The 20483-nt window shown below is 43.2% G+C and overlaps 1 long non-coding RNA gene across 1 annotated transcript; it reads right to left on the minus strand.

Moving 5' to 3' along the window:
• Positions 1–8822: 8822 nt before the first annotated feature.
• Positions 8823–20100, minus strand: LOC115522010. The gene is made up of 2 exons (XR_003971224.1): positions 19681–20100; positions 8823–9733 (listed from the first exon to the last, which is right to left on the minus strand). It is a non-coding gene; the product is annotated as an uncharacterized LOC115522010 (long non-coding RNA).
• Positions 20101–20483: the final 383 nt, after the last annotated feature.

A 20483-nucleotide genomic window follows, 5' to 3' on the forward strand; every position in this document is an offset into this window, starting at 1 on the left:
TTTGGCGTTCCTACCAACAGTGAATGAGACTTCTCCGTCTTCACTAACATTTGATGTTGTTACTGGTCTGGATTTTGGTCCTTCCAGTGAGTGTGTAGAGGTATCTCATTGGTGTTTTAATTTGCATTTCCCGGATGACATAGGATGTTGAGGATCTTTTTTTTATGCTTATTTGACATCTGATATTTTCTTTGACGAGATACCTACTCAGGTCTTTTTGTCCTGTTTCTAATTGATTGCTTAGGTTTTTTTTTTTTTTTTCTTTTTTTTACTGTTGAGTTTTAAGTGTCCTTTATATCCTACATACTCTTTCTTAGATATGTGGTTTGCAAATATTTTCTCTCACTCTCTGGTATGTCTTTTCATCCTCCTAATTGGGTATTTCACAGAAGTTTTTAATTTTGATGAAGTACAATTTACCTATTTTCTTCTCTTATGTATCATGCTTTGGAGTCAAGTTTTAGAGAACCTTTACCTAGTCCTAGATCCAGAGATTCTATCGTGCTTTTTAAAATAAAAGTATTACATTTGTATGTTTTACATTTAAATCCATAATCAATTTTCAGTTTATTTTTTGTATGAGGTATGAGACTTAAGTCAAAGATCATTTTGTGTCCACTGTCCCGGCACAATTTGTTGAAATGGCTACTCTTGCTTCATTTAATTGCCTTTGCACCTTTCTCAAGTATCAGTTCAGCACATTTGTCTGGGTCTATTTCTGAGTTCTTTATTCTGTTCCATTGATCTGTGCCAATGCCTCTGCCAATACTGCAGTCTTGATTTCTATAGCTCTATAATGAGTCTTGAAATTAGGTAGACTCATTTCTCCCAACTTGGTCTTCCTTTTTAAAATTCTTAGCTCTTCTAGTTCCTATGCCTTTCCACCTAAATTTTAGAATAATCTTGACGTATCTACAAAAAATATTTGCTAAGATTTTATAGAAATTACATCAAACCTGTATATATCAACCTGGGGAGAATTGGCATTTTGACTATGTTGGCTCTTCCAAGCCCTGAACGTAGTATGTCTCTCCATTTATTTGGAATGTCTTTAATTTATTTCATTATGATTGTGTAGTTTTGCAGCATACAAGTCATGTTTTGTTAGATTCACACCTAACTATTTTTTGTGTGATTGTAAGTGGTATTATATTCTCAGTTTCAGTTTCCACAAGTTTATTGTTAATATATAAAAGTGTAATTGATTTTTGGTTGTTGATCTTGTGCCCTGTGGCCTTGATGAACTTACTTATTAATTCTAGGAGTTTTGGGGGTTTTATTTTATATTCCTTGAGATTGTCCATATAGACAATTATGTCATCTGCAAACAAGGACAGTTTTATTTCTTCCTTTCTAATCTATGTGCCTTTATTTCCTTTTCTTGCCTCATCGCCCTGGCTAGAATTTCCAACATTATCTTGAATAAGAGTGGCAAGAGTTGATGTCTTGATCTTACTCATGATCTTAGGGGGCAAGTAGTAGGTCGTTCGCAACTAACCATGATGTTAGCTATAGGTTTTGGTTTTGGTTTAGTTTTGTTTTGTTTTGTTTTGTTTTAATAAATGCTCCTTATCAAGTTGAGGAGCTCTCTTCTATTTTTATTTTTATAAGAGTTTTGTAATAAGCTGGTTGAATTTTGTCTGTTTTGCTGCTCTAATCAATATGATCATGTGATTTTCTCCTTTAGCCTATTAACATGGTGGATTACATTGATTGAATTTTGAAAGTTGAATCAGTCTTGCATCGCTCAAAGACAACTTGACCATGGTGTATCATTTTTTAATGTATTGCTGAATTCTATTTGCCAATATTTTGTCAAGGATTTTGCACCTATATTCATAAGGGATATTGGTCAGTAGTTTTCTTATTTTGTAATGTATATAACTGGTTTTGGTGTTAAGCTAATACTAACCCCATAAAAGAAATTGGAAGTATGTCTTCTTCTGTTTTCTGGAAGAGAATATGTAAAAATTGGTAGGAATTATTCTTTAAACATTTTGTAAAACTCTCTAGTGAAACACTATGGACCTGGAGATTTCTTTTATAAAGTCTTTAAATTATGAATTCGATTTCCATAAATAGTTACAGGGCTATTTAAATTACCTATTTCATATTGGATACATTGTGATAGTTTGTATTTTTTGAGAAAGTCATCTGTTTAACCTAAGTTGTCAAATTTATGCTTTTAGAGTTGTTCATAGTATTCTTCTATTTTCCTTTAGATGTGTGCAGGGTCTGCAGTGATATCTCCTGCTTCATTCTTGATATTGATAATTTGTGCCCTCTCTGTTTTTTTTTTTCTTGCTGCATGTTTGTCAATTTTATTGATCTTTTCAGAGAACCAATGTTTTGTTTCGTTTTCTCTATTTATGTGTTTTCTATTTCCTTGATTTCCGTTGTTATCATTTTTATTGCCTTCTTTCTGTTTGTTTTAGATTTCATTTTGCTGGGACTTTTTGGTTTTGTTTTGCTTTTTAGTTGTGCTCTTCTTTAGGTTCTTGAGGTGAGAGCTTATATATTGATTTGAGGTTTTTCCTCTTTTCTAATGAATGCATTGGGTAGTATACCTCTCAACACTGATTTACCTGCATACTACAAATTGCGATAGTCTTTCATTTTAATTCTATTATTTGTCATTTTCATCTCTTTTGAGACTTTTTCCTTGATTTACGGATGATTTGGAATCGTGTTGTTTAGTTTCCAAGTGCCTGGATATTTTTCTGCTATTTTTACGTTATTGATGTCTACTTTAATTCCATTGTGATCAAAGAACACACTTTGTAAGATTTCAACTGTTTTAAGTTTGTGGAGGCTTGTTTTATGGCCCAAAGTCTGATTGATTTTGACACGTGTTCCATGGACAGTTGAAAAGAATGTACACTCTGCTATTGTTGAATGGAGTGCTTCATAAAAAATGCTGATTTGGTCCTGTTGGTTGATGGTGTTGTTGAGTCTTGTATATCCTTGTCAATTCTGTGCCTAGTTGTTCTGTCCGTTCTGGAGATAAGGTTGTTGAAGTCTCCACCTGTAAGTGTGGATTTGTCTATTTCTCCGTTCATTTCCACCAGCTTTGGCTTCACGTATTTTTCAGCTCTGTTGTTTGTTATATATTTATTTAGAATGGTTATATCTTCGTGGTTTTTATCATCACCTAGCAATTTTTTTTTCATTCTGAAGTCCATTTTATCTACTTTGTCTAATATTTATATAACCATTTCTGCTTTCCTTTGATTAATGTTTGCATTATATATCTTCTTCAATCTTTTTACTTTCAACCTGCTTACATCAGTATATATGAAGGGGGATTTGTTTGTTTCTAGACAGAAGATAGGTGGGCCATACTTTCCAATCCACTTTGTCATTTGCTGCCTTTTAATTGGTGTCTTCAGACTATTTACATTAAGTTTATATATTGATATGTTAGTGCTTACATCTACCATTTTATCTCTTTTGTTTGTTTTCTGCTTGTACTATTTTTCATGTGTCTGTTTTTTTTTTCTGCCTTTTTTGTGGATTACGGAAACATTTTCTAGAATCCCATTTTGACTTGCCTGTAGGTTTTTAAACGTATTCTTTGTACAGGTTTTGACTGGTTTCTCTAAGTATTACGTTATATAGGTAACATATCACAGTCTACTAGTGATGACATTTTACCAACTTAATTGATGTATAGAAATCTCATTTCCATTTAATCTCTCCACCCTCCCCCATTTATAATATAATTGTCTTAAATATTTCTTCTACATATGCTTAGAACCACGTCAGTCATGTTATAAGTTTTGTTTCAACCATCGAACATAATATAGAAAACTCAAGAGACGGAAGTCTAAGGAATTTACTTATATTTTTGTTTACTGTATTCTTTCTTCCTTACTGACACTCCAATGTTCCTTCTTTTATCGTTCCCTTTCTGTGTGGAAACAACACTTCCTTTAGCCATTCTTTTAGGGTAAGTCAGCTGGCAACAAGTTAACTTAGCCTTTCTTCATCTCACAATGTCTCGACCTTTCCTTCATTCCCGAGAGATATTTTCACTGGGTTCACAGTTCTTTTCCTTCACACCCGAAAAATGTTGTGCCACTTCCTTCTGACCTGTATGGTTTCTGATAAGAAATCAGCTGCCACGGTAATTATTTTCCCCTTAGAGGCAAGGTGTCATTTTTTTCCTGGGTGCTTTCCATACTTCGTCTTCGTTTTTAGTTTTTAACAGTTGATTATAATTTGTCTTGCCATAGATTTTTTTTGCATTTATTCTGTTTGGGACTCGCTAACATTCTTGAATCTGTTGGCTTGGATTTCTTGCCAGATCTGGAGGGTCTGAGCCGTTGTTTCTTCAAGTACTTTTTCAGCCGCACCCTTTTCCTCCTCTCCTTCCAAGACTTCGATGACATAAATGTTAGGTCTTCTGTTACAGTCTTGGGGTCTCTGAGTCTATTTTTTTGCGTTTATTTTCTTTCTGTTCTCCAGACTGGGTAATCTCTATTCTTTCTTTAAGCTTACTGATTCTTTCCTCTGTCTGCTCCATTCTGCTTTTGAACTCATTCACTGAGCTTTCTATTTTGGCTACTATACTTTCTATCTCTAAAATGTTCTTTTGGTTCTTATTCATGTCTTCTATTTCTTTCTTGACACTTTCCATCTCCTTTCTGAGGTTTTCTATTTTCTTTTCCTTTGGTATCCAACATGTTCATAATTGCTCATTGAGGCATTTATATCATGATGGCTTTGAAATATTTGTCAGATAGTTCTAATATCTCTGCCATTGTTGTGCTTATGTCTATTAATGTTATTTTCGCTCATTTTGAAATCTTCCTTGTTCTTGGTGTGGCAAGTGACTTTCTGTTGAAAATTGGACATTTTTGTATTATTTCCTAAACCTCCAGATCTTATTTAGATCTTCTATTCTATTTAGCTTTCTCTGACATCACTCCAGGAAGAAGAGGAGGGACACTGTCTCATTATTCCCAGTGATGGTAAAAGTTCAGGTTCCCCACCAGGTCTCTGTTTAATACCAATAGGGAGAGAGGACTCTTCCTTACTCCTAGTCAGGGTGAGAGTTCTGGCTCCCCACACAGTCTCCACTAACATTGTGGTGGGGGAAGCCTCATTACCGTTGGGTGATGGGCTAGGTTCTGACCGGCTAAGCCTTCTCTGATATCATACTAGTGGGGAGAGGGAAAAGTGCCTGATTACTGGCAAGTGGGAGTGGAAGTCCAGGCTTCCCATGAGGTCTCCACCAACACTATGGTGTTGGGTTTGGGAAGAACTTGTTACCAGCCGGTAGACATGAAAGTCCTGGCTTCCTGCTTAGCCTTCCCTGACACCACTCCGTAGACGTGTTTGGAGTTTTTGTGTGTTGTGGTGCATCATTACAGCCCTGTGGAGGTGTGAATCTAGGCTCCCCACTTGGTCTTTCCAGGACTGAGTGCAGGTGGAACCACATTTTTTTTTTTTCTGTAGTGTTTAACTGGAATAGAGTGGTTACTGTCTGAAAGTTTTCTATCTTCCTAAGCTGCTTCCTGGTCTTTTGGCTAGAGAGTAGTCTTTGATTGTTGTTGTTGTTGTTGTTGTTGTCTGTCCCCATTGGTGTTTTCAGGTTACTAGCTTCTCCAGCTTCGATTTTCCGATATATGAGGCAGAACAAAAACCCAGGAAGTTCATCACTGAATTCTTCTTTGGGTCCTGATGGTCTTGAATTGATTTCTTTTTCTCTCCATCTCTCAGAATCTTCTTATATATGTTTTATATATAATGTGCAGGGTTTTTAATTGTACTTAAGGATGGAACAGGGAAGAGTTAATCTGCTCCACCTTCCCAGAAGTAGAAGCACTCTGCAGTCCTTTTAAATGATGTAAAAATGTAATTACTGGTGGCAATTTCCTCATAATATGTTTTTGAGTCAATTTAAAAGTTGCAAAACACTATAATTATATTTTTACAAGTAGAATATTTATATAAAAGTCTATAAGAGTTTCTAGAGTGGGTATCAGTGATTAACCTCCACATATAGGAATCATCACCGATTTTTTCTTTTTATTTATCAGTATTTTCTGATTTTTAACGTAAAAATACTTAAATAAAATTTAAAGTATCTCAGAGTATACATAAGAACTTTAAAAGATTTGACTATATTAGAAATAATAATTATATTAGCTACTATTAATTGTGCAAGAGCTATTATGTGTCAGACGAAACACTGGGTGCTTTACAGGTACCAGTCTGACTTCCATGAGGTAGGCATTACCTGCTCCCATTTAACAGGTGGTAAGACAAGTTCAGAGAAGTCACTTGACTATTCACAAAGCTAGTAAGAGCTAGGATGCTAACTCAGGCTTAACTGGCTTTCTGCTCCCTCCCAACAATCACTGACATATTTCTGATGCTTTATGGTTTACAAAGCACTTTTCCCATGTGTCCACATTTAGTCTTCTCAATAACCCAGAGGCAAAGTTGAAAAGGGCATTGAAACTTTACTTTGAAAGATTTGGTTTTAGTCTGTGCCTTCAACGAGATGTGAGATGTGACAAAATGAGAATTTGAAACAGATGATGTCTCTCCGACTTATTTTGTCCAAGTCTCCTTTGGGGATGTCCTCTGGAATCTTCCCATCCAAAAGTCTACCCACAGGGACTTAGATAACCTGTGGCCACGGAGTTTACTCCAGTGAAACAGCGAGCTCGACAGTTGGATGCTGTAAACATCCTCCAAGGGCCACTGGACAGCATTGCTTCTGGGGCAACGGAGGGGTTTGGGACCCCTCCCTACCTTAGACTTAAAACACATCACTCAAGATTCAGATTTAGCCATGAGCCCCTTGCCTCTTCATTTTTCCCTAGCCCAATTTTCAGGGGGAATAATTCTGCAGCATCTCTAAAAGGAAAAGATGGAATACGTAGGCACATCTTTGAAAGTAGTCAAGTTGTTCTGAGTTCTCCTACTTCATTTTTTGTTTTTACCCATTAACCTTCATGTCCCTTTCCTCTGTACTGCTTGGACCCAGACAGGCTTTTGACTGTCTAGTGTCCTCCCCCTACTCTCCTCCCCGTCCCAGAGCCCAAGAAAGACTTCTTTCCTTTTTTGAATTTGTCTTCTCATAAGCCATTGGGTCTTCATAATTGTTGCGTTTGGCTTACATGGTGTAGTTAAATAGTTGGATTTTCCTTGGTCAGCTAATTTAATGTAAATTAATTGACCACATTTGAAAATAAAACGATTGCACAGAACCCAGTTTTTTTGACCCTTTTAAAAAGTTGGAAAATAGTACCAATGGGCACATTCTCTCGAGTTTATTACTAGTTTATAACTAGTTACAGTTCACCGACCACATTACTTACCAAATGGCATGCTTTTGTGTACTGCCGTAAATTATTCTTCCTCTTTCCCTGCCTTCATATTCCACCATTTCTTTTTCAGATTGATCCCAGGTCTTCAGAGGGAAGCAGTCTGATTAAATTCATTGACACTGCCGAAACTTGCTACCGAAGTCTGCATCATAGAACGGCCTCTTGGGCATCACCTGGGGGTTGCTGTAAATGCACGATCTCAGGCTCTACCCCAGACTTACTGATTTTGAATCTGCATTTTTAACAAGATCCCTGGATCATTGGTATGCACATTAAAGTCTAAGATGTGCCGCTATAGGATAATTGTCCCATGCAGTTCTTTCTCTTCCAACTCTCTCGGGCACATATGCATGTTAAAAGAGAAAGGTTTACAAAAGTAATTCATAACATTTTTAATGTGAATACAAACTGAAGATATTTCACGGGTGTCAAAGAAAATATTTTCAGATACATCACCTCTTACCTCTGGGCGATCCTAAATCCTGAAATTGGACCTGGAAACCCTTGAATAATTTCTAGTCCAGCCTTATTTTGTAGGCAAAAACTTGGAAGCTCAGAGAAAGGAACTATCTTGCCCACAATCAATCAAAAGCCAGTGGGAGAGCTAAGAGGAAAAGAGAGAGGAAGCTTCCTCGCAATGTTGCCAGAAGGAAAGGAATGCGTAGTCTTAGGATTAACCGAGGTCTTATTATCTTGTAGGACTTCCAAGAAGCTTCTGGTTGTACTTCTGGTCCTGCTGCATCTAGAGCAGTAGTTCTCAATCTGAATGTGTGGAAGAATCACCTGCAGGGCTTGGTAAACGGACTGCTAGGCCTTACGTGCATGACGCGGACACCTGAGGCCTCACGTCAAGTTCCTTCCGCACCTCCCATAAACACCTCAGCTAACGCTCAGGCCTAACGGTGTGTGTCTGAGTGGCACGGTCTACCTTTGGGAGGATGATCTAGAAAAGAAAATCATGCAGGTCATGAGTGAAGTCTTGGGGCCATTCAAGAGGGAATCTCAGGGTTCCAGCATCCACAGTACGGCCGAGAAGGTGGAGGGCATGGTCTCCACGTGGGCACTACCCTTTGACTCCCCAGGATGCTTTACCTCATGGGGAGCAACACAGCCAGAAGGTCAGAGCAAGGTCTTGAAACTTTGCTACTGAAAATGTAGCTTGACCCAGTAACCTCAGCATCGTTCTGGAACTTACTAGACATGCAGAATCTCAGTCCTCACCCAAGACCTTCTGAATCAGAATCAGCACTTTAACAAGATTCCTTGGGACTTTTGTGTGCACCTGACGTCTAAGTCCTCACTGGTCTAGGCCCAGGACCAGAGTAGAGCCTTTTCCTCTAAGTCTGAGGCAGTATTAGTCCTGGAGGATGAGAATGATGCTTTAACTTGTCTTCGGGTCCTGTGTAGAATCCACCATCCAGTTAGCAAGAGATTAATATTTGCTCAATTTGACTGAGGGTAACGGCAAAGCAATACAAGTTATTTCTAATTTTATTATTTCAATTTAGTCTCCCAAATGATCATTTCACAAGAAACAAGTCATTCCAGAACTACTTATGAATGTAGCACAACAGAAGGAAATGATTTGGTAATTAACATTCCTGGAAGAAAATGAAGTATTTTTGAAGGCGAGAAGGAGGAAGGGAGGGAGGGAGGGAGAGTGAGAGAGAGAGAGAGAGTCCAGTTTCACTAGACTATTCCAGGCACAGGATCTATTTGTTAGTCAGAGAGTAACTCTCGTCAGGAAAGTTCTCAAGCGGGTGGCCTGCAGACCTACTGCCAGCCAGACAGCCTCACATTAAAATCGGTGTTTTCCAGGTTATTTTGAAAACTGGAATGATCTAGAAATACTGAACCCATAGTCACAATGTCCACATTTGTGGCTGAGGCTGGGTAGCGCTGCCTCTTAGCACGTGCTGTGCCCCACAACACAGCACTTTTCTGCTGCCTTTCACCGCCTCCTCACTGAGGTTCATTTGCCATGCTCCTGCCCTTGTGGATATCTATCTCGCATTCTCTGCTACAGAAACGCCCCCAAGTTTGGCTACCATAAAAGACACAACACAAAAACCTCCGAACAGAAACTTTGCAACCAAAGCATGCACTCAACAAATACTTGTTGAGGGCTCGATAGCAGGTCTTCCGATTGGAGAAACAGATGTAACCCAGATGTGGAGCTTCCAAATTAGCAGGAAAGAACAGGTAAGTGCACTGTCACCAGAAATGTTCAAAGGGAGCAGGGCCGCATGAGATGCACAGAGAAGTCATCACACCCTCGAGGGCACGAGGGCACGGGTGATTCGTCTTGCTGCATGCGGAGAGGTAGTTCAAACGTTTTCAGTCCTCCTCATCCGTGGGATGCCCAGACACCTGTTCATCTGTCTTGTCAACTGATGGGTCAGGAATAAGAATCACAAAGGCAAACAAATACAGTTCCCCACCTCAGAACGTTGTAATGGACTTCCCTCTTACATCACTCTCCTTGGAAAATGATAGAAAACCCAATCATTAAGTTCTACTCTACACAGAGGTCGCTAGGGTGAAATTGTGGAATGCATTATTCTAAAAGGGTCATACAGAAAATACACACACATACACACATATGCACGTCTACATACACGTGTGTGCATTCATGTAGATATGTATGTAGTTTGTATGTGTATGCGTAATCTCTCTCTCTCTCTGCCTTTCTTTCTCTCTCTCGCTCCCTGTGTAAAGAGATTGGCTAAGCCATGTTTGTTTCTTAAGCCATGTTGTTCTTAAAGGTAGATCGGAATATTTTAGTAGTTCAGAGACACCTGCCCCCTCACAGATATCCGGGGACACAGTGGCCTGGGTGTCTCATGGGACTGACCAATCCGTCACATCTTCCCTGATGCTTTTTCCTGAGTTAGCTCTTATATTCCTTTCGGACATGAGTTCAGTTAGAAGGAAAAGGTTGAATCTCCTAATCCCTCCCCATGCAGACTGAAGGGATTGTACCCTCTGAACAGAAGGGCTGTAACCTTCTTTGGAATTATTGAACTGCATGATTACAACCAGGAGAAACAAAAAAATGTATGGAGTACTTGGGATATGAGTAATTTGAATGGAAGTAAGACATGAATAATTAATGGGATTAAGAGAGAGTAGTACCTACATTTATTTTAAGGTGTCCCTGGCAGCTCATGGGGGCTTTAAAAATCCTCAAGACTTCAAGGATGCACCACTTCTGTGGAAAGATAACACCAGCTTTCATGTATTAGTTCAACTCCAAAAGTCCCTAAATAACCGACCACGTGTCTGACTTTTATGATGGAAAATACGAGTGCTGGATCTCAGTCTGGCATTTTAGATTCCACTGCAGAAGATACACTGGAAAAAAATATATCAGAACCACAGGCTACTTCAGAGCAGCAGCTGTTGTGAAAGTGCCAAAAACCCAAATGCTACCCTGGCCCCTGCTCCTAACCAGCAGATGACCACGGGCAAGTGGCTTCCTCTCGACCGTCTTCACTTTCCTGTGTCTACAAGAACAAGATTGGGCCAGAAGAAAATGGGGTTCCTCTTAGCTCCAACCTCCTCCCACTCCGCCCAATATCCCAACTGAAGAATGATCCTCAGAGATATCCTGGTTCTAATCCCAGAACCTGGGAATGTGACCTTATGTGGCAAAAAGACTGAAGATATGATTAAGGATGTGGAGACGGGGAGATTATTCTGGAAAATCTGACTGGTCCTTAGCTGTAATCACAAGGGTCCTCATAAGGGGGAAACTAAGGGCAATTAGACACAGAAGAAGAGAAGGCCATATGACCACAGAGCCGGAGATCGGAGGGGTGCGGTCACAAGCCAAGGAACACCAGCAGCCACCAGAGGCTGGAAGAGGGAAAGAACAACGCTACCCTGGAGTCTCCAGAGGAAACCAGCCCTGCCAACATCTTGATTTTAGCCCCTGAAGACTCAGTTCAGACATCTGCCTCCAGAACTGTGAGAGAATACATTTCTGTTGTTCCAAGCCATTAAGTTTGTGGTGATTCGTTACAGCAGCAACAGGAAAGCCTTGGAGGGGTTTCAAAGATGAGAAACTCCTCCCACCTGGCCTGCTTTCTGCACTAATGTTACCTGCCTGACCCCTGAGGGCATTTGGGCCGGCATCCTCTGGAACGCACCCCCTCAGCAGGACCCTGGTGCTATAATTACCCGTGTATTTATCCACTTACTCATTTATTCAGCCAACATTCATTAAGTACCTGTAGGCCAGGGTCTCTGCAAGCACGGAGGATGTAAGAATGGAAAAAAACACATCCCTCTCTTCCTCAGTGGGGTGACAAACAGGGACAATAGCGCTGGGATAGTGGGAAGAGTGACACGGACGTGGAGGGGTAGAGAGGAAGTGCCTTGTCATTGCTGGTCATTAAAGGGGGCTTCCAGGAGGCAGGAGGGCCCTGAGGGCCAGACAGGGAACAGAATGAGAGGTCAAGGCATTTGGTCAAGGCCATGGAAGGGCAACAAATCTGACTTCAGGTCCAGACCCTTCCTCTACCATTACCTCCCATGCCTATCCAAGGACACAACTCAGGTTAGCCCACTCGCCGGTGTTTTCTCAGAATCCTGCCTTTTGGTGGTTGCAATTAGTGCTTTTCAAACTGAGGGCCAGGACCCGTTGGTGGGTTGTGAAATCAATTTAATCGATCACAATCAGAGGTTATAAAAGCACAATGGAATTGAACAGAAAATATTGGAATGTGTTGTACTTTACCAGTGGAGATGCTGTTTTAGAAAAGTTTAGTTTAATAATATACGTACATATATTCTGCCCACACACATCTACACACACACACCACCCACACACACACACACCCCTACAGGATCACGATGCAAAACGCATTTGTTATGATGGGTCTTAGAGGAAAGGCGAGAGCCACTGATTTAACTGCTTCAAAATGAGATAAGCTACCTTAGCCCTTTCTGCTTTCTGTCATGCAGATGGAACTACCCTGGCAGTTCCAAAAGACACAATAACAACGAGGCCCAGAACTGAGCATTTCCCGCTTCAGAAAAGGTGAAATGTGAGCCTACTGGGCAAAATACAGTACAAATACTGAGCAGGTGCCTCGAAAACTTCTGGGTCCAGAAATTGTAGATATCCCCATAGAGCAGATGGTATTTGAGCTGGCCCTTACACTTGGGCTGGTTTTTAACTAAGTGAGCCACTGGAAGAGTATTCAGGAAGAGAATACAGCATAGGTAAAGGCAAAAAGGCAAGACAGTACAGAGTTTCTCCAAGAGGCAGGAAGTAATCAGAATTGATGGAGTACATTGTGAGTAAACTTAGGTAGGGTTCCTTCAGGAGATAACACTCAGAGACAGATTGGACCTCCAGCAGGCCACTGACCCTCTTTGACCATCAGTCTCTTCTGTACGCAATGAAGTTAATGATACTTAACCTACTCACCTCTCTGGTGGCAGAGAATATAAAGAGAAGACATGGGAAGATGCACTGAAGAGTTTGGCCCAATTCATCCACTCACTCAATAGACGTTCCGGAAACCCTGCTGGGTGGCCAGGACTGGTCTGGGATATGCTGGTGGGTCAGCAGTGCCCAGCCCTGTGGTGCATGCAGGAACCCAAAGAACAGATCACCCGCTCTGCCTCAGAAAGTCAGAAAGTGTCACAAGGTAGGGCTGAGTTTGAGGGGATGGGTTGGAATTTACAAAGAGGGAGAAAGGAACTCCAGATGGAAGGAATGGCACCTGTCAGGGTTATAGAAAGGGTCTGATGTGTCCAAAGGTTCCATGAGGCTCAGAGGGTGTAGACTGGGTTGTCCTGTACAAAGATGCCCTGCTGAAAGCAATGAGGGAATCTAAAATTCAGTCAGCTCTAGGCTGACCAAGCCACCGGCCATGGCTTCCCAATTCACACAGAGGTGCCATCTGCTGGCCAAACTGTGTGCCTGCAGGGCTGGGTCAGCCCAGATGGAACCTACTTTTCTAACTTGCACCAGGGTTCTGTATGGGCTAGAGATGGCTTCCATAGGCGGGGCTCATGCGGAAGGCAGATGAGGTCTGGAAGGCAAAAGATACTCACTTGGGCAACAAAGCGAATGCAGGCAGCTTTATCATCAATTCTCCTGATGTGGACTTCAGGACTTTTCTCCCCATCCCCAAACATGGCTCCTACCAAGACTCCTAGCTCTAGCTCCAATACTTAACTTTCTCCCTTCTCAGAGCCTTCCTGACAATTCTCTTCTTCCAGCCATGGTCTGCCCCTCTACCACCTCCTCCAAGCAGTCTCCCCAGAAACCCCTACCAGAACTAATCACTGCCTTCCATTCAGTTCCTCTGCGCCACCCCCTCCCCTGCAGGTCTGCACTTACACGTTTCCTGCATGCAGGTGGTTTGTGCATCCTTGTATTCCAATCATTAATGTTTCTCATTCCTGCTCAACCTACCCATCCCACGATTTGCCCCTTTACAATTCCACATAGCTGATCCAAAAGGGCCATTTCTGACTCACCAGTAAAGGAAATACATCTCTGGATAAGCTATAGTAGGGTAGGTACCAAGAACTGAATACGGAAAAGCTCTTTCCAGGGAGGGTTTCTAGATGCACAGGGCAGGCACTCCCTTCACTTCTACTTAGGCCTTCTCACCCCTTTTTCATAGGGAAAAGCCTTCCAGCCTTCATCAGAGACCAGACTAAGACCTAGAATCCTGTGACGTCTGCTTGCATAAGATAAGATACGATAAAGATTGAGTGCAGAACTTGAACACACAAGGAGGTAGAATGGAATGGCAGCCTAGAGGACAGCAGATACAGAACTCCACGCCACCACCCCTCCCTCTGTGGAGTTTCGTGTCGTCTTCTCCAGACCTCAGCCACCCCTGCCAGTTAACTTCCTCACTATCCACAAACAACCTCAGACTTTGGCTGGAGGAGAAGGAGGTTCTGGGAGAAGACAGGATGGGAACCAGCTTGGTCCAGGGTTAAGGAATGATCCCAGAAGCTAGCCCAGTGTGACAAAGGTCATTTTGCCAGACAAGGAGCAGAGGTGGTACTTGCCTGTTTGTGTGGGCCCACAATTTATATGTTAAAACCCTAGTCCCAGGGTGATGCTGTTTGGAGGTGAGGCCTTTAGGAGATAATTAAGTGGTAAGAGTGGAGTCCTCATGAATGGGATTAGTGCCGTTATAAGAAGGGACACAAAAGACATGCTCTCTCTCCATCATGTGAGGACATGGCAAGAAGGCAGCCATCTGCAAGGGAGGTCTCGCCAGGGACCCAATCAACCAGCACCTGGATCTTGGACTTTCCAGCCTCCAGAACTGTGAGAAATGAACATCTGTTGTTGAAACTGTCATTCTGTGGTGATCTATTATAACAACCCAAGCTGAGTAAGACAGTAGAAAGAGCTGGAATGGGGCACCTGAGTGGCTCAGTCGGTTAAGCGTCCAGCTTTGGCTCAGGTCATGATCTCGCAATTGTGAGTTCGAGCCCCGCGTGGGGCTCTGTGCCAACAGCTCGGAGCCTGGAGCCTGTCTTCCGATTCTGGTCTCCCTCTCTCTCTGCCCCTCCCCTGCTCATGCTTTGTGTCTCTCGTCTCTCTCTGTCCCTCTCATTCACACACACACACACACCACACACCAACACGGACCACTGGTGGTCAGCACCACACAAAATCTGGGGGAATCCTGGCACTGTTGTGGACACAGGAGCTACAAAAATGTGAACACATCCACAGTTGAGAGCAGAGTAAGTAATCCTGGTTCTGGCCCCAAAGAGCTCATCTGGGAGGTTGCTAGCATTCACGGCCAATCACAGTGCAAAGCAGATTATAAATTATACGATGAAAGCGATACATAATGTAACGTAGGAAGGCGGAGAACAGTTGGATTAATTTGTGCCAGATTATACAGAAGCTTGAATGGCACGGTAAGGACTGGGGTCTGAGCAGGGACATAATGAGATCAATCTGCATTGATTGATCTACGATTTCAGCTACATGGAAGGGTGGGGATTGGAGCTGGAGGGCCAGTTAGGGAGACATCACAATTAAAAATACTGGTTCCGAATCCTGAGGCCGTCTTTGTGCTAGCACTTCTAAGTGCTTTACATATATAGCACAAGAATTCTTTTCTTTCTTTCTTTTCTTTTCTTTTTTTTCTTTTCTTTTCTTATCTCCATCCAAATGAGTCAGCATCTAGTGCAGCAATGATCTCAGGAGTAGAATTCCTTATGCCCCTTCCCCATTGAGCCCACAACCCCTCCTGTAACCCTCAGTTTGTTCTCCGGATTTATGAGTCTCTTCTGTTTTGGCCCCCTCCCTCTTTTTATATTATTTTGTTTTCCTTCCCCTTATGTGCATCTGTTCTGTGTCTTCAAGTCCTCATATGAGTGTAACAGAGGAATTTCTCCTGCCACAAACTCTTCAGGTGGCAAATTTAGAAAATGGTACGGGGATGGCATGTGCTGGTGACAACCAGGCTGAAATGAAAAACCACACTCGTGCTGTCCTCAGCACATGCATGCAATGAGCCAAAAGAGGGAAGGACTTGTCATTGAGCCAAGCATAGAGCTAAATGGTTCATAAATTGGGGCAGGGTTTAGTTGGCCCCCAACATTTGTTCTTCCCCTCCTTCCATAAATAATAAGTGTTCAGGGGCGCCTGGGTGGCTCAGTCAGTTAAGCGCCAGACTCTTGATTTCGCTCAGGTCATGATCTCAGGGTTCATGAGTTCAAGCCCTGCATCTGGCTCTGTGCTGACAGCGTGGAGCCTGCTTGGGATTCTCTCTCTCCCTCTTTCTGCTCCTCCCTGACTTGCTCTCTCTCTCTCTCAAAAATAAACATTAAAAAATAGTAATAAATGTTTGGTAGATCACAGGGCCACCTGGATAAAGACTACATTTCCCAGCTCCCTTGCAGCTGGACGTGGCCATGTGACTCAGTTCCAGCCAATGGGATATGAGTGGGAGTGTGTGACAGTGATGGCCAGTTCGGGTCCTTTGTCCATTCTTTTTCAGATATTTCTCCGTCTTCTGCTGGAACATGGATATGGGTGCAATCATACTGGACCATGAGGATAAGGACAAACTTTGGGAACAGTGGAGGAATGACCAGAGAAAGGAGATCCCTGAGAATTTTACAGAGAGGAGCTCCAGGCCAGGTCAGGCTGCGTGCCTATAGGCTTTGGTGAGAGGGAACTACAGCTGTCTGTTTAAGCACTGCTATTTGTTACTCATAGCAAACCTAAGATTATCACATATACATTGGCTTACTTATTTTTTCCAACAAAGAAATGACTTATAACACAGTTTATGAATGAGGTAACCAAGGCTACGAGAGTACGAGAGTAACTCACCCAATGCCATGCTGCTTATAACATATGAACTCAAGTCTGTCTGGGTCCAAAGTCTTTGTCTTTTCTCTTATATTAATGCTGCCTCCACACTTGGGAATCCCTAGGACAGTGTGAGCATTGCAAATGTCTACAGTTGTGTCGCTTTGGGCAATTTCCCAATGTGGTTTACACTCCAGGTCAATAAGGCCTCAGGTTGGTTCCCTACAAAGGTCAGGTGCCTTTGCTTTAATCCAGGGTCAAGGCTGGACGGCTACCAGAAGCCAGGAGCCTCACAGATGTATGCTTGTGGTCACAAAGGGAAACCAGGCTCAGAGAGCATGGGCGGATCTGTAAAAGCCATCTCACCACCAGCGAAGTAGACCCAGGCCCTCCCCCTTCCTCCTGACAGCTTAGAAAGAGTACTGCTCCTGGGCCTGAATTCGCACTGACCAGGAACAGCCAGGCATCGTAACCACCCTACTTTGTAAATGTTGCATTACTCAGGGTATTCTCTTCCCTAGGGGCACGCTGACTCAGCAGTTTCCTGCAGGAGGGATGGAGAGGAGCAGAGGCCCTGGCCATAGGGCATGGCTGGAATGGAGATGGGGCCATAGCGAGAACAATGCAGGGGGTTTCTATATACAAATCCTATGAAACTAGGGACTCTTTAAAAATAACATATGCAAGGGGCACCTGGGTGGCTCAGTTGGTTAAGCGCCCATCTTCGGCTCAGGTCACCATCTCGTGGTTCGTGGGTTCGAGCCCCATGTCGGGCTCTGTGCTGACAGCTCGGAGCCTGGAGCCTGCTTCAGATTCTGTGTCTCCCTCCCTCTCTGTTCCTCCCCACTCACATTATGTCTCTCTCTCTGTCTCTCTCAGAATAAATAAACATTAAAAAAAATTTTCTTTAAATATCATATGCAACCCAGTGGTCAAATCTGGTGGGTTCCAGGGAAGAAAACTCTCTGAAGTCTTGCATAAAGGGTATCTTAAACACAGCTAACCCTTTGGAGAGTCCAGGCCTCTTAAGACCCCAGGGATTCTTAAGGGCGAAGAAAGGTTGTTTGCTTATTTGCTTGTTGGAGTGGATGCCTTTTGTGTTTGGGGCTGATTAGTTTGCAGATCTTTTTTCTTAGCTCTGGTACCAAATCTAGTCACTGCATTGACTAGTGATCATGACATTTTAGGGTTGTGAGTAAACATTCTCAAGGTCCAGACCTTGTTTCTGGGGAAATAGGCACGGACTCTGGAGCAACCACTCTTCTCTTCTTGCACCCTTGACAGGCATTGCTAATCAATCATCCCATGCTTTCCCACAGGCTCCCAGTGGAGTCTCAGATCTCTCAGAGCAGTACTGGCTGCCACTGCCAATCAAGTGGAGTCCCGTTCTCGGCGAAATACCTTCTCCACCCCTGCTCTTTGAGGACAGAGATTGGTCCTGCTTCCAACACTTAACACAAGATCTTGCATGTAGTAGGACCTGGGGACACAGCTGAGGAGGCATGGAAGAGAGGGAGGGGACAGGAGGAGCCATTGTAAGAGCCAGGTGAGAGGGGATTCAGCCGACTGTGACAGGTTGGATGTCACCCTTGACCAGACTCAGAGCCCAAGCCTCCTTGTATTCACCCTGCTGCACTTGGCCTCATAACATAGCCAACTCCAGGCAGTGGTGAGTTCCTTGTGTGCTGTGGTGTTTTATGCCGACGCCCTGTGAGCTCAGGAGCCAGAAGACTGGGTTCCTGTCCCAGGACAACTGCTCCCCTGCTGAGAGGTCATGAGCAAGGACTAGCAGCCTCCACCCTCTGGCCTGCTTCCTTTGTGCAGCGTGAGAGCCTTGGATCAGAGGGCTATTGACCCTTCTCTCTCCAAATCCATAGGGTTCCACTGCTCTTGCTTCCTTCCGTTGGGACTGCAAGGCCCTTCTCCCCCCTCACTCATGTTCCTGTCTCAACAGCATCTCACTTGAGATGTCTTTCCTCAGTGTCCTAGCCCACGGAGGGCACCTTCTGCAGAACCCCTCAACATTGATGGCCCCACCCCACGGATAGGTCTGAGCCATATTTAGGCATCAATCAGGGCGTCTCTGGCTCGGAACCCAGGTGCTTAAGGACGAACTGCTATTATATGCCAAAGCTTGGCCAGACGCTGAGCATTCTGTCCTTGCTGAACATATCACATCCATGCACATGGCCGTTCAAACGCCTTCAGTTTGTGACACGTTTACACTTCGGTCTGGTTCACCCCTATATTCCTGGTGCCTGCCATAATATTCAGCATATGAATGTCTGAATGAATGGCGGTTTTCTGAAAGAGAGGTCACCCCACCCCCCCACCCAGGTCTTGCCAGCCATGCACCGGTCCAGCCTCGTTCACCCACCCATGGCTGCTGCAGCCCACCCCCAAGCACATTACACACCCATAAGGCTATTAGAACAAGCTACGCAAGACCCCTCGTTTTAAATTATCTACTCAAATGATATTTACCTAGCACCCTCTCTGAACACAGCCCTGTGTAAGTAATTCATCTTTCACATTCTCTTTTAGTACGTTTCATGACTTCTTAATAAACTCTGGGCAGCTAACTAATTTACATATCTGATGGCACAAAATGCACATTTGCACAGCAGCTTCTAGAGAGAACTTGCCAAAAAATTCTTCAGTTACTCCCTGCTAAGTCATTCCACTTTTCAGTGGAGCCAGAGACTCAGACAGGATGCAAATTCTTCCCCTTCTATCGCCAATGCCACTGGGCCACACTAGTTCAGTCCTGAATTCTTCAAGAGTCTTCCAATGCAGTGTGAATACCAATCACCCCGGGGAACTCTGTTAAAATGCTGATCCTGACTCAGTTAGTCTAGAGATAAAGAATCTGTTTCTGACAAGCTCCCAGGTAGCGCAGATACTGGGAACACAATCCTCTAACCTTCTCCCTGCTTTGACACAACGCTCCTCCTCTCCAAGTGCGCCCTCCATATTCCCAGTACTCTAACACACAAAACTGGTCACATCGTTCCTCACCTTGCAGCTCTTGGGATCCTATCCACACTTCTTGGCTTGACTCTCTGGTCACGGTGACGTTCTTGGAGCTCAGCCTGTCTCTCTGCCTCCCCTCCCTTCAGTAGCCCCATCATCCTGCTTACTCTGCCCCAGTTTGTGGGGCCTCTCTCCCTCTTTGGTGAAATTCCTTAGTTGGTTACTTAGGTTGCTCTCCATGAAGCTTCCCCTGATATCTCTTTTCTTCCCCTACCACTCAGGCTTGAGGCCTGATGAAAAACCCTTCCCTCTGCCTCCAGAACACCCTCTGTCTACTTCTACCAGAGCACAGGGGTATTGATCCAGGTTGGTCTCCCCACCAGGCAGAGACTTCTCTGAGGGCAGGAACCAGCCCTATCTTGCTCCTCTCCATATCCTGTGACTCAGCAAATATTTATGGAATAAACAGACGAGGACCTCTTGGAAGTATTCTTTGACCCAATGAACTAAGACAGTTAATAGAATTTCTAGAAGGAACAACAGCTACTTTGTTTTTGAAAACAGAAATCATCGCTACATATATAAAGTAACTCTTTTAAGGCTAGTTCCGTGTATGCTTATATTAATATATTTGATGATGTTGTTTGCTTTCCAAAGTGCAGGTAAAAATCCTACATTTGAGTGGCATAAAGCAATTTCTCTTAAGGGTGGAGACAGCGAACTAAATGCATTTAGTCCATAACCTGGACAGGCGATAATGCTCCTTGAAATGACTGCAGCACAATTGTTATTCAGTCTTGGAGCCCTTATTTTGTGAAGAATGAAAGATTATAATGAAAATCGCTAGG

Source organism: Lynx canadensis, chromosome C1, assembly GCF_007474595.2.
Source record: "Lynx canadensis isolate LIC74 chromosome C1, mLynCan4.pri.v2, whole genome shotgun sequence".
NCBI lineage: Eukaryota > Metazoa > Chordata > Mammalia > Carnivora > Felidae > Lynx > Lynx canadensis.